At 41.7% G+C, this 13675-nt stretch overlaps 1 protein-coding gene across 4 annotated transcripts in view; it reads left to right on the top strand.

The window, feature by feature from the left end:
• Window positions 1–395: 395 nt before the first annotated feature.
• Window positions 396–13675, top strand: part of grb10b (growth factor receptor-bound protein 10b) — a 205879-nt gene continuing 192599 nt past the window's right edge. The window contains exons 1-2 of one of the 4 annotated variants that reach the window (XM_060824834.1): window positions 396–450; window positions 915–1018. The gene's annotated coding sequence lies outside the window, so the exon portion shown is untranslated. Of the gene's footprint in view, window positions 451–914; window positions 1019–1475; window positions 1622–2287; window positions 2381–2815; window positions 2835–13675 lie in introns of those variants that run through there. The other 3 variants (XM_060824835.1, XM_060824833.1, XM_060824838.1) reach the window with 3 other exon arrangements.

Here is a 13675-nt window from a genome sequence, read left to right as displayed (position 1 = left end):
AAATAAGGCACCCATTTACTTTAAGGAATGGGATTTAAGGAATAAATGGAGCTGCTTTCATGATACAGTTTAATTTTTGTCCACAAAGAAGTTTTAAAAAGAATTTACACAATCATAATTTTTCAACAAGAACATTTTTCATTTCTGGTTGTTGTCAACCGGTCCTCTGTTCATAACATAAACTTTATTAGTACATAAGGTAATTGTCTTTGAAACACGAAATTCCAAATTCGTCATTATAACATTTTAAAACAAAGTTTAAATTATTTCGTTCTGAAAATACAACTGATTACGAAGTTAAATTAAGAAATCTTCTCTCCTCTCGTAAAGGAAACCACCAAGTAGTATTTTTAAAGTATTTTTTAAATCTAATGAACCCACGCAGAGGGTCTGTGGAGATACTTCCTGCGCGAACGGCATCACACTTGACCCTGGTTCTATTCTCGACTGGTATTCTCACTGATGTTACTGAATAGCCATTTTCCTGCTTTTAAATCTAACAGTGCTGAGGACAACTAGTGCCGGAGATAAATTGAGAGCACAGTAAAAAACAACAGTTTTTATGCGGAGCTCTGACAATTATCATATTAATAGCTGAGTACACGAATTCAAATGTACGAAGTATATTTCCGTGATGGTTTACTATTTGGCAACATCTCCGCACAATGCATTCTTATCAAAACTGTATCCTTAATTTAACTCTTGAGTTGCTCAGAGCTATCTATCCCTGTCTCGTTCACGGATTGATCGGTATAATATTAGAGTTTCCTGTGAAATGAAATCGACGTACCTTTAACACTGCCTTCTATCGTGCCTTTTTATGAAAATGCAATCATCTCTCTTTAATATAATTAGTTTACGACGTGTATTTTTCTTTTTGCGAATGATTTCATTCGGTTTATCTTTTTTGTTAGGTGTTCACGAGGTGGAGACACATCTGCTTTTGAGATTAGAACAGCTAATAAGCGTTCTTTCTGGATCAACTATGGACGTCAGCAGAGCAGACCCACAGCTGGTAGTAAGTAATTCCTCAACTGCTGGAGAACTGCTCCATCTGCTATACTGGGCGAGTCTGCAAGGCAAATGTGTAAATAAAAAACGCTATCGCTTCAAAGATAGATAACCTCCTTGAAGATGAATTCTGGGGTGTTCAGAGAGTGGGGTTCAGAGAAGGGAAGGCAGTAAACACGCTGCTCCAGATATGATGAATTGGTTTAAACTTTTGGACGCGAGTGGAAACTTTTATGGCAGAGCTGAATGTGAAGACCGCTAAAGGCAGGGTAAGCCTGAGAGCTGCCGTCGCCTTTTGGCTGCCGACTGCTGTCCCGTAGTCAACATGCTGGCTGTTCCAGGAGCCTTCCTCAAAGAGGATGCCTGCAGTTGTTGCCATGTGCGTGCACAACTCGACCGGAAATTTGCGGGGGGGGGGGGGGAGAAGCGCGGAAAAAAAATAATAATCCACAACCTTTGAAAGGCCAGGATCCCCATGAAGGTGAACTAGTGCGGGGAAACGCTGAGACGTGGAACTCAGCGACAGTAACCATACACGTCCACGATCTTGATCTGGGCACGCAGGAAATTTTACATTACACCTACGGCCGACCACAGGCATTTCAAGGAGGTAGGCGATGCTGACGTCTTGGACACCACATTTTGCGTATTCTTTCGAAACTGCACCATCACCTCTCGTAATTTACAAGGCAGTAAGGAAAGCTTTCGAGTTTTAACCCTGTCTGCCTCGGTCTCTTGGCGTGTGAACGACTCAGGTTGACTATCATTTCTCACGAGGTGTTATGTGTGTACGGGGTCGAAGACGAGGGAGAGTGGGGGGGGGGTGGGGGGAGGTGGAGGATTCACCCGATCGCCAGGTTTCTTCAAACATTCGTTACCCAGGAGTTTTGCACAAGGAGATTTTTGATTCGGACACACTTTCACTCCGTTTGTTGCTCCGAGTAACGCCCCTCCCTCTCCGTTCGTGCGTTCCTAACGGCCACGGTCCACTCGTGCACCCGACGGCAGTTCATCTCTGACCCGCTGTTGGGGGGGGGGAAGGGCCGGGCAGTTTGTGTTGGCGCGCGCAAGCGAGCGAGCGTGAGGGCGGGGCCGGGTGTTTCAGCCGCGTGTGTTCGCGCGCAGCGGCAGTTACTTTTTCCATTTTTTTTGGGACGGGAACAAAAAGTTGGGATTGTGCGCGCACCCGCAGGCGAGGCGTCGCCATTTTTTTTAAAGTGTCCGTAGCACGCGCGTCGAGGAGGAGTGACCGAGGGAGAGAGTTGTGGCAGTGGAGGGGGTGGGGGCTTATTGGGGAGTGAATTAGTTCGTCGGTGGGCAGGGGCAAACTAAAATCATCATTTTTGCAGGACTAGCAATCAGGATTGAAGTAAGTGTTTCTTTCCCTAGTCTTTGCGTTCCTTTTGCTTCCCCACCTTACCTTGTGAATGATTTGCTCGTGTATGTGTTTGTTCCCGACAGGAGCACTTGGAAAGTGTTTTTCTTTGGTGCATTGTGGAATGTCCGGTGCACCACGTAAAGTAGTGGTGAAGGGCGTTTTAAAGCTTGTAGAATAGACGTTTGGGGTGAACAGGAGCTGGAAACCTGAGATCATCGTTTAAACAAGTATAATGCGCGCGCACGCAAGCCTTTTTTTCAGAGAAACTTTTGACTTCAGCTTCGCAGTTACATTCCATCGTATAGTCCTACGAAACAAGTTACGTTGAAAAAGTTTAATTGCTGAGCATTCTGTCAGAACTTTTGCGATAACGCATTCTGATGGCTTTGGGATACTTCATTAACTGGGACCAGAGTAGGGGCGTCTTGAATCTGAAATACCACAGGTATCCCTTTAATCATAGTTTAGAAACTATGGACTCAGTAGTAGCGAGGGTGAGCACTGTTGGGTACTTCAAGAAAAGGAATAGAGAGACGATGATGGGGTTAAATAAGCCGCTGAATATTTGCATTTGCTTGGGTGACAGCAAAGATTATGCTGGGAAAGTCTGGCTTCCTTACTCGCGTGTGTTGTTCAAGGATTGTGCATTACTGCGGAAACTGTAACAGCATTTTACTCAAATGAAGAAGCAACTTATTTCCTAAAAATGTTAACGTCACTTCCACTTGGGTGGAAAACAGCTTTTGATACTGATATCCTCCAAACGAAGTTAAACAGTAGTTATAGTTTCAAAAGGTTGGAATAGATAGACAGACATAAAATGTCAATTTTAAATACCAAATTTCGCCATTTAGTATGGCTGAAATTCAGTTTTTCAGATTGGCTAGTGGAGAAAAGGATGTGTATTCATAATTACATTGTGAAAAAATGTCTGACCTGTATGGAGCGATATTTCAAGTGGTCAGGTCTACTTTCTCTTGATTGTTCATGGTTTGTTTTGGGGGTGGGAGTAAGTAGAGTGAAGATTGGCAGCGTTAGATAAGATTGGGGAGCTATTGATTCAAAGTAGTGAAGCCAAACCGTTTCACATGATTGCCTTTTTAAAAAAAATGCTTATTTACTAATCTTACCAAGAATTATTTTCCTTTTCAAAACAAGCAACACGAGAATACAGAAATGAAATGGGAAGGACTTGAAGATTTGGGGAATTTTTTTCAAGGCCTAAGAAGTATTTCTCAATCTGTTCCAGCATTGAATGTTGATTTGAAAGAATGGCCGAATCAGTGGTTTTATGGAGAATAGTTTTAGTTTAATTGTCACTTATTTTCAATTACCTGAGGAACTATATAGAAACCAAATGAATGAAACACTTGAGGTTCCTGCTGGCAATTGGGAAATTTGTTTGTTTTATTGTGTTGCTGCCAAACTGGTAGGATTTAACATTTTAAACATACATCTGTTAAGTGTTTATTGATTAGCTAATGAAATGGTTTAACTGGTTAAATGTTGTACATGGATACTGTGCTAGAAAAGTTTAGCAGAGTGTTGTAACTCTTTAAAAGTTTTCTTGACTGGTTTGAAAAATGTAGCATTATCAACATTGCTAATCCTCAACCATGTGTGTGGAGATTACTGGTTAATGTTTGATAACTTAAAAGTTATAATCTAACAATATTTCTTTGGAGTGTTTTGTTTCCTGTCATTCTGTCCATCTTCCCCGTTTCGGTTTATTTTACCTTACTACAAAATAGTGGACAATTAGAGTCCTGAGCATGAGCATGGGCATAGCTCCAGAATCACCAAACAGTTGGCAGCTATGTCCAAATTTTTCTTTTTTTTTTCTTAATGTTTTCATAAGTACAATCATTCAGTTTTATAGACTATATTGGCCTAATTACTCATTGTCAAAACTCACCTTCGAAAGGAGGTATAATTTAGAATGGAGTTTGACCTTTGGCCCAACAGTAGCTGTTGTTCTGCTGTTACCATGATTTTACTTGTCTTCAATGAATCTCAGTGGCACAAAGATTTATTCATAGAATTGATGCAAACTTAGGAAATAAAACAGTATTAAAGTGCCAGTTTACTAGTGAAGCTCAGTGATGATTGGAAAGTAATAATAGATGTAACTTCTCTGGGTGCTAATATTATGAATACTGAAAATAAAGGGGAAGGGACAACCATTCATTTGTCTCCTTGAGCTGAACACTCTTTGCAGATGAGCTAAGTCTAATCCTTCGAACATAAGAATATATGCAGGAGCAGGGAAACTCTTTATCCCTTTGAGCATGCTTTGCCATTTAAAATAATAATGAATTATCTACCTTAAGTCCATCTTGCTGCATTATTCCCCATCCCTAACTATCCAAAATGACACCTCATTTTTTTTCTGAACCTACTCAATGATCTGAAACAGAATTTCACAGATACACTGCCTTTTTACGTGAGGTAGTATCTCCTCTTCAGTTCTGAATGGCCAGTGCTGCCTTCTGGGAATCTTAACACCTAATGCAAGGGAACAAAATCACACAACACCAGGTTATAATCCAACAGGTCTAATTGGAAGCACACTAGCTTTCAGGGCGTCACTCCTTCATCAGGTGGCATCTCCAAATCATAATGCAAGGAAGACATTGTTCTCAGATCTACACTTTCAAGCCCCTTAAGAATGGTGTTTTGATGGGATCCTCACACATTTTTCTACATTCTGTGGATTGTAGGCACAGTCTACTCACTTAGTGGAATTCTCTCATTCCAGTAAATATTTTTGCTATCCAAATTCTATAATAGAGCTAAATGTACCATTCGCTTTCCTAATTATTTATTGTATGTGCATGATAACTTTGTGGTTGACTTTCAGAGGCACTCACTCCTTCCAAATAGCAACATTTCTTGATTTGTTCATCAACAGTAACCCCAGACACACACGAAGTGTGTCCAGGTCAAATGTGAGCATGGAAACATGATGACTAACAAGTATATTCCTGCACTTAGGTAATGAAGTTGTACTCACAATTTGGAGAAAGAAGTATAGGTGGCAAGATCACAACGTAGTCAGGCTGTGCTGGTCAAATTCTAAACGACACAGCTGCTAGAGGGAACCACTGAGAATAAGCATTTCATCTCGTCCTCCTCCAATCTGCAGCTGTCCATGACAAATCAATAAAGCTGATGACATCACATTCCTTATGGATTCAAAGTTCTGCCTTCACATCGAGGATACCCTCCATCACATTGTGTAGCTTTACCTGCTAAGTGGGATGGATTTCAACAGAATAGTAGCTTGACTGTATCACCATGAGGTGCGGTGGGCAGTCAGCAACAACAGAATTGTACTTCAACACTATATTCAACCTCTTGGTTTGGTGTGTTGTCGACTCTATCATTATCATCAAGCTAGGGAATCAAACTTTGCTTCAGTGAAGAGTGTAAAAGCATTCCAGGAGCAGTACCAGGTGTACCTAAAACTGAGGTATCAATTTGAAGTTAGAACACTACTAAGTGCATTCCAAACAGCATAAGTGGCAAGTATTAAACAGAGCTATGTGAACCCACAATAAACAAATCTGATCTAGCCTCTGCAGTAGTCCAAATCCAGTAATGAATGGGGTATAATTAAACAACTCAATGGTGGATGTGGCTTGACAAATATTCCCATCCTATACAATTGGGGAGTCCACTTCTGTGCAAAAGATGAACGTGTAGCATTTGCATCCACTACAGCCATTAAATTCTTCTCTACCTCTTCTAAGTGATCTTCAGTCAATTTGATTTGCTCTGATATCAAGAAACAGCATAAAGCATTGGATACTGTGGAGGCTATGGGTTCTGACAAAATTTGACAATAGTGCTGTAGACTTATGCTCCAACTGTTAAATGGAAAGGTAAAGCTGACATTTACCTGGCAATGTGGAAAATTGTCGAGGTATACATTATATGCTTTCTGGAGAAGTATTCCCCTTAGGATGATGTTGCATGCACCAGCTCTCAAAGAATTTGTGGTTGTTCATGAACTCCCAAACCACTCATTCCTGTAGACTGGAGTCAGTGTTTCATGTTAGTTGAATGTGGTAGGTTACAATCCCTGCTTCACTTTGAAGATACTACTCTTTAGATTCTGCTTGTTTTTTGGCACTACCCTCCTGAATTTCCTGCCCACCAGGATTGGAGGATCTCCTTGAGTCAACTACTGGGGCTTTTCAAGTTGGCCATAAACAGGCCATGCAATGAGTAGTCAAGGGGGGGTTTGACTCCATGCTGTTTTTTGCAGTTGTTTGTGAACTGAACACAGTATTCCGGCTCTGTACAGTTGAAATATTTTTCTCAGAAGAACACACTTGGTTTTGAGGTAGAGAAGTTGCAGGTTATCTTTCTCTTTGGTACAGTCTTTGAAGTAACGAACAGTTTGGTCGAGGAGAACAAGAGCATGAGTGCTTGCAATCTGATCTGGTGATTGATGACAACTCTTCACATTTTTGACCTGGGAAACAGGAAAGGCAAGAGTGAAGGTAATTTTGGTAACGAGATAATCAAGATGGATATGAGGGAGAAGCCAAACCAGATTGGCTACAGAAGTATTGCAAATCATGGGCTAAAGGGCAGAGTTAGGAGTTCGAAAGTGCTGCTCAGTTCACCCGGGGGAGCGATGCCTTTTCGAAATAGAAACTAATCCAACAAAAGCAGGGCAAATCTAACTTGACCTGCTGCTGACCCATCAGTCTACACTCTATCATCAGTAAAGTGATAGATCATCAAAAGCCCTTGATTAGCCATGGCTATTTCATTTGCACTCCGATTGGGCTGAATCCCAGAGCAGAGGTAGGGATGACTACTTATGATACCAAGGTGGCACTTGACCAAGTGTACCATCAAGGATCTGTAGAGGAATCAGAAGGGCAAGAAGAGAAGGGAAGAAAGAGAAGCTTGCAATTGTTCAAAATTGTATGTTGCACAATTGTGTTAGAGGTCGGTCAGCTCAGTTTCTAGATATCATTGTATAGTGTCTTATGCCCAAACATATTCAGCTGCTTCAGCAGTGATTTTCCCACTTCTGACCTGATGTCGAGAATGTTTGCTGATAACTGCATTTCGTTAATACCTGGCACATATCCAAGTCTGAACTGAGAAATGGCTAGTAATATTTATGCCACACAAATGCCAGCAGTGACCATTTCCCAGCAAGACAAAATCTAGCCATTGAATGTTAAGGAGCGATGTTCCCTGAATCCCCCAGTAGCAATATGCTTGGGATCGGTATTGATTGGAAGCTGAACTAGATCATCTATATAAATGCCATGTTTACAAGAGGTGATCATAGGCTAGGAATCCTACAACAAGTAGCTCCCCACCGGATGCCCCAGAGCCTGTCCACCATCGACAAGGCACAAATCAGAAATATGATAGCATACTCCCCAGTTTCCTGTTTGACTGCTGTTGGAACTGCACCCAAGCTTGCATATTGAGGGCAAAAAAACGTACTTGACTGGCATCACATTCATAAACATTCACTCCTACCACTGATGCTCTCAATGGTATGAACCATTTACATGACGCAATGCAGAAATTTGCCAAGGTTCATTGGATAACATGTTTCAAACCCATGATTATCAGCTAGAAGGACAAGGGCAGCAGGTGTGTGGGAACACCACCTCCAAGTTCTTGAAGCCATTTCACCATCCTTATTTGGAAAATATGTTACCCCTTCCTTCAGTGTAGTTTGGTCAAAATTCTAGAACTCCCTCCTTTAACTGTATTGTAGGTATACCTCCACCCCATGGACTGCAGTTTTTCAAGAAGCTTGCTGCCACCTTCTCCATGTCAATTAGGGATGAGCAATAAATACTTGCCTAGATAAAAGTCCACATCACGTAAATGAATTCATAAGTAAATTCTCAGTCTTCTGCTATTCAGAGAAAGAAAGTATGCTTTCCTGTCTTGCAGTTGATCACTGAGACCCAGAAAGGATTTGTCATGGGTAGGTTGTGTCTGACTTAATAATTTCATCTTGAGAAAAATGACTAACTAAGGGATGGGAATGCCTTTGAAAATTATTGTGCATGGTGAAGTTCAAAAGTAAGTTTGTAGAAATTGTAAAAGTTGGAGACTGTGGGGTTGAAGGTCAATAATTTGCCAATCTAGGAAATTGGATGAGTAACAGAAGATAGATAATCAATATATCATCAAAACAGCAAGCTGTGATTATAAGGATCTGTGTTGAGAGCTGTCTGTTTTAGTGGCCACAGAGCCAGATTTGTCATCAGTGGCACTGAGTAGTAGATTTAGGTACACAAAATGAAAATTATGTAATTTAAGTGGGCAAACCTGTGGCAATTAAATTCCATTGGAAGCAAATGAGATCACCAGCTTTGGATGCAACAATGAGTAAGGTAATTTCTAAATGGTACAACAAAGAACAGTGAAGAAACTTGATAGTTGAAATACATCTGGTAACTTAAATTGTACAGACAGGAATAGAAAACAATTTCCAAAGCTTCCTCTTCAATCCTATAATGTGACCAGAACTGTACGCAAAAGTGCGGCTGCACCAGAGTTTTGTACAGCTGCAGCATGACATTCTGGCTCCAAAATGTAATCCCTCTACCAATAAAAGCTAATACACCGTATGCTGCCTTAACAACCCTATCGACCTGGGTGGCAACTTTCAGGGACCTATGTACATGGACACAGATCTCTCTGCTCATCCACACTACCAAGAATCTTGCCATTAGCCCAATACTCTTTATTCCTGTTACTCTTTTCAAAGTGAATCACCTCACACTTTTCTGCATTAAACTCCATTTGCCACCCCTCAGCCCAGCTCTGCAGCTTATGTGACCTGGAACATCCATCAGCACTATCTCCAACTCTGCCGACCTTCGTGATTGCCAGATTTACTAACCCATCCTTTTGCACTTCATCCAGGTCATTTATAAAAATGACAAACAGCAGTTGACCTGAAATATCCTTGCGGTACACCAATAATAACTGAATTCCATGATGAACATTTCCCATCGACCACCACCCTCTGTCTTCTTTCATGATTTGGAGATGCCGGTGTTGGACTGGAGTATACAAAGTTAAAAATCGTACAACACCAGGTTATAGTCAAACAGGTTTCTGATGAAGGAGCAGCGCTCCGAAAGCTAGCGCTTCCAAAGAAACCTGTTGGACTATAACCTGGTGTTGTGCTTTTTAGCTTCTTGTCTTTCACCAAGCCAATTTCTCATCCAAACCGTGAAATCATCCTCAATCCCATGCCTATATTTTGTGTAATAGCCTACCGTGGGGAACCTTATCAAATGCTTCACTGAAATCCATATACACCACATCAACTGCTTTACCCTCATCTCCCTGTTTGGTCACCATCTCAAAGAACTCAATAAGGTTTTGAGACACAACCTATCCTTCACAAAATGTTGACTATCCCTAATCGAATTATTCCTTTCCAGATTATTATAAATCCTACCTCTTACAACCTTTTCCAACACTTTACCCACAGCTGAAGTAAGACTCACTGGTCGATAACTACCACGGTTGTGTCTACTTACGTCCTTGAACAAGGGGACAACGTTTGCTATCCTCCAGTCATCTAGCACTATTCCTGTAGACCATGCTGACACAGATCAAAGCTAAAGGCTCTGCATTGTCCTCCCTGGCTTCCTACGGAATCCTAGGATAAACCCCATCTGACCCTGGGACTTGCCTGTTTTCATACTTTCCAGAATTTCTATTGCTGTTTTGGAGCTTTTGAATTTTGTATCACTTTGTAGTCAAATTGATTTGCAAGGATGTTAAAATGCTGATTAATCTCTCTAGATTGCTATTCTCTATAACTCAGTTAGGTATTTCAGAATGGTTAAATTACAATGTCCAAATTTCCTTGATAGTAAAGTTCAAAGAACAGCACATTCACAGAAGCGAAAGAGCTATTCACAAAATGAAGGATATTCAGCTAACCAAATTTGTTGCAGCCATTCTGTGAAGCAACTTAAATCAGTCCAATTCCCACGATCGAGCCATGGAGCCCTTGAACTTTATCTACCTAAAGTGCAAATTTGTTTTCCTTTTTATTTGAAGTCATTGTATGTCTCTGCTTTCACTGCCTCATCACACGTATCTGCATCATTACCACTTGGGTATAAGTGGTTTCTCTAATCAACACCCTGACATCTCTGGATCAAAACCTTCAATCTGTATCACCTGATATTTGTATAATCAATTAATGTATCATCAATAAATGTCTTCAGTTTTTTGTCTATCGAATCTAAAGCTGTCATAGTTTTTTTACATCTTGGTCACATTTTTGACACTTCTGTTGCATATCCCTTCAATGTCGAGACCTCCAAGGAGAACAACCACAGCTTCTCCAACATAATCTTGTAATCTTTCTTCCCTGGAACCATTCTTGTAAACTTCCTCAGCACCCTATCAAGAATACTAACATTGCCTGAAGTGTAGCGACAAGAACATTTGTGGCAATGCCTATGTGTGACCCGAGACCCACAGCAATGTGGTTGACTCTTAAACAATTGGGAATGGACAATAAATGCTGGCCTGACCAGTGACACCCTCATTCTGTAATTGTGGTGACTTTAAGGTCACAATCAATTGATACTGTGTGTGGATCAATATCCCCTTCCACTCATTGAAGACCTATTCCGTGGACTGGCAGGGGGATTTGTCACAGGTCTGCCTTCAGCTAGGCATAGCAAAGGAGTTTCAGCTGCTGCTGATAGTGACAAATGGGACATTTCCATTACAAGCGAACTGCATTTTTGGTATCGTATCAGAGCAGCTTTGTTCCAGAGTCATAGTCGTAGAGATGTACAGCATGGAAACAGACCCCTTTGGTCCAACTCATCCATGCCAACCAGATGTCCTAACTGAATCAAGTTTCATTTGTCAGTGCTTGGCCTCTAAACCCTATTTGCATACCTATCCAGATGCCTTTTAAATGCTGTAATTGTACCACCACCCTCCACTTCCTCTGGCAGCTCATTCTGTGCACAGGACACCTTCTGCGTGAAAACATTGCCTCTTTGGTCCCTTTTATATTTGTGTCCTTCTCACCTTAAACCTGTTCCCTCTTGTTCTGTAGTTCCCAGGGAAAATACCTTGGTCTTTTTACCCAATCTATGCCACTCATGATTTTATAAACCTCCGTAAGGTCACTCCTGTGGCCAGGGAAAACAGCCCCTGTCTATTCAGCCTCTTCCAAAAGATCAAATCCTTCAACCCTGGCAGCACCCTTGAAAGGGTTCAGAAATGACTTCCAAGTTTCACAACATGCCAGAGACCCCTCAGGCAACTGTCTGTGTGGAGTTTGCACATTCTCCCTGTGTCTGCGTGGGTTTCCTCCGGTTTCCTCCCACAGTCTAAAAATGTGCGGGTTAGGTGAAGTGGCCATGCTAAATTGCCTGTAGTGTTAGGTTAAGGGGTAAACGTAGGGGAATGGGTATGGGTGGGTTGCGCTTCTGCTGGTCGGGGTGGACCTGTTGGGCCGAAGGGCCTGTTTCCACATAAGTAATCTAATCTAATCCTTTCAATAGGAAGGAGACCGGAATTCCATGTAATATTCCCAAAGTGAACAAACCGACGTTCTATACAGCCGCAACATGACTTTCCAATTCCTATACTCGATGCTCTGACCAACGAAGGAAAGCATTTCAAATGCAGCCTTCACTATCCAATCTGCCTGCGACTCTATTTTCAAGGAGCTATGAACCTGCATTCCAAAGTTTTTTTTCAGCAACACTCCCCAGGACCTTACCATAAAGAGTATAAATCCTGCTCTAATTTGCTCTTCCAAAATGAATTACCTCACATTTTAACTTAAACGCTATCTGCCTCTACTCAGCCCATTGGGCCACCTGATCAAGATCCCATTGTATACTGTGGTAACCTTCTTCACTGTCCACTACATGTCCAATTTTGGTGTCCTCTGCAAACTTAATACCTCTTGTGCTCGCATCCAAATCATTTATATAACTGATGAAAGTACTGGACCCAGCACCAATCCTTGTGGCACTCCACTGGTCACAGACTTCCAGTCTGAAAACCAACCCTCCTCCACTATCCTCTGTCTTCTACCGTTGAGCCAGTTATGTATCCAAATGGCAAGTTCTCCTTGTCTTCCATGAGATCTAACCTTGCAAATCAGTCTCCCATGGGGAATCTTGTTGAATACCTTACTGAAGTCCATATAGATTATGCCCATTGTTCTGCCTTCATCAATCCACTTTATATTTCTTCAAAAAATCAATCCAGTTCATGGGACATGATTTCCTGTGCACAAACCTATGCTGACTCTCTCTAATCAGTCCTTGCCTTTCCAAATGCATGGAAATCCTGTCCCTCAGGATTCCCTCCAACAACTTGCCCACCACCGATGTCAGGCTCTCTGATTTATAGTTTCCTGACTTGTCCTTACCACCCTTCTTAAACCGTGGCACCACGTTAGGCAACCTCCAGTCTTCCAGCACCTCACCTGTGGCTATCAATGATACCAATATCTCAGCAAGGGGCACAGAAATTGCTTCTCATAGAGTTCTAGGGTACACCTGAACAGGTCCTGGGGATTTATCCACTTTTATACATTTCAAGACACCCACACCATCACCTCTGTGATATGGACATTTTAAGATGTCACCATCTATTTCCCCAAGTTCTGTACCTTTCATGTCCTTCTCCACAATAAACACTGAAGCAAAATACCCACACACAATCTCCTGCTGCTCCACGCATAGGCTTCTTAGTTGATCTTTGAGGGGCCCTATTCTCTCCCTCATTACCCTTTTGTCCGTAATGTATTTATAAAAACCCTTTTGGATTCTCCTTAACCCTATTAGCAAAAGCAATCTCATGTACCCTCTTTGCCCTTCTGATTTTCCTCAAGTACAGAGGATCCTTGATTATCTGGCATTTGATTGAGGAATTTACAAATGCAAGGGGATGTGATGGATGGTAGTTATAGAAAGGGGTGAAAATCTCAGTCACGTAGATGGGTTAACTTCAGGAAAAGTAAGAGAGGTGGGCAGGTAGTACAGGAGTCGTCTGTGGCTATTCCCATTTCAAACAAGTATGCTGTTTTGGAAAATGTAGGGAGTGATGGATTCTCAGGGGAATGTAGATTAACAGCTGGGTTTCTGATATTGAGACTGGCTGTAATGTAATGAGATGTACATAGAGTTCCAAACGATCGATTGTGTTTGGGGACTCTCTAGTCTGAGGTATAGACTAAAGTTTCTGTGGCCAGCAGCAAAAAATCAGAATGGTGTGTTGCTTCCC

This window comes from Hemiscyllium ocellatum, chromosome 5, assembly GCF_020745735.1.
Source record: "Hemiscyllium ocellatum isolate sHemOce1 chromosome 5, sHemOce1.pat.X.cur, whole genome shotgun sequence".
Classification (NCBI taxonomy): domain Eukaryota; kingdom Metazoa; phylum Chordata; class Chondrichthyes; order Orectolobiformes; family Hemiscylliidae; genus Hemiscyllium; species Hemiscyllium ocellatum.
Note: the sequence above shows the minus strand (reverse complement) of the source record. Positions and strands in the feature narration are given on the sequence as shown.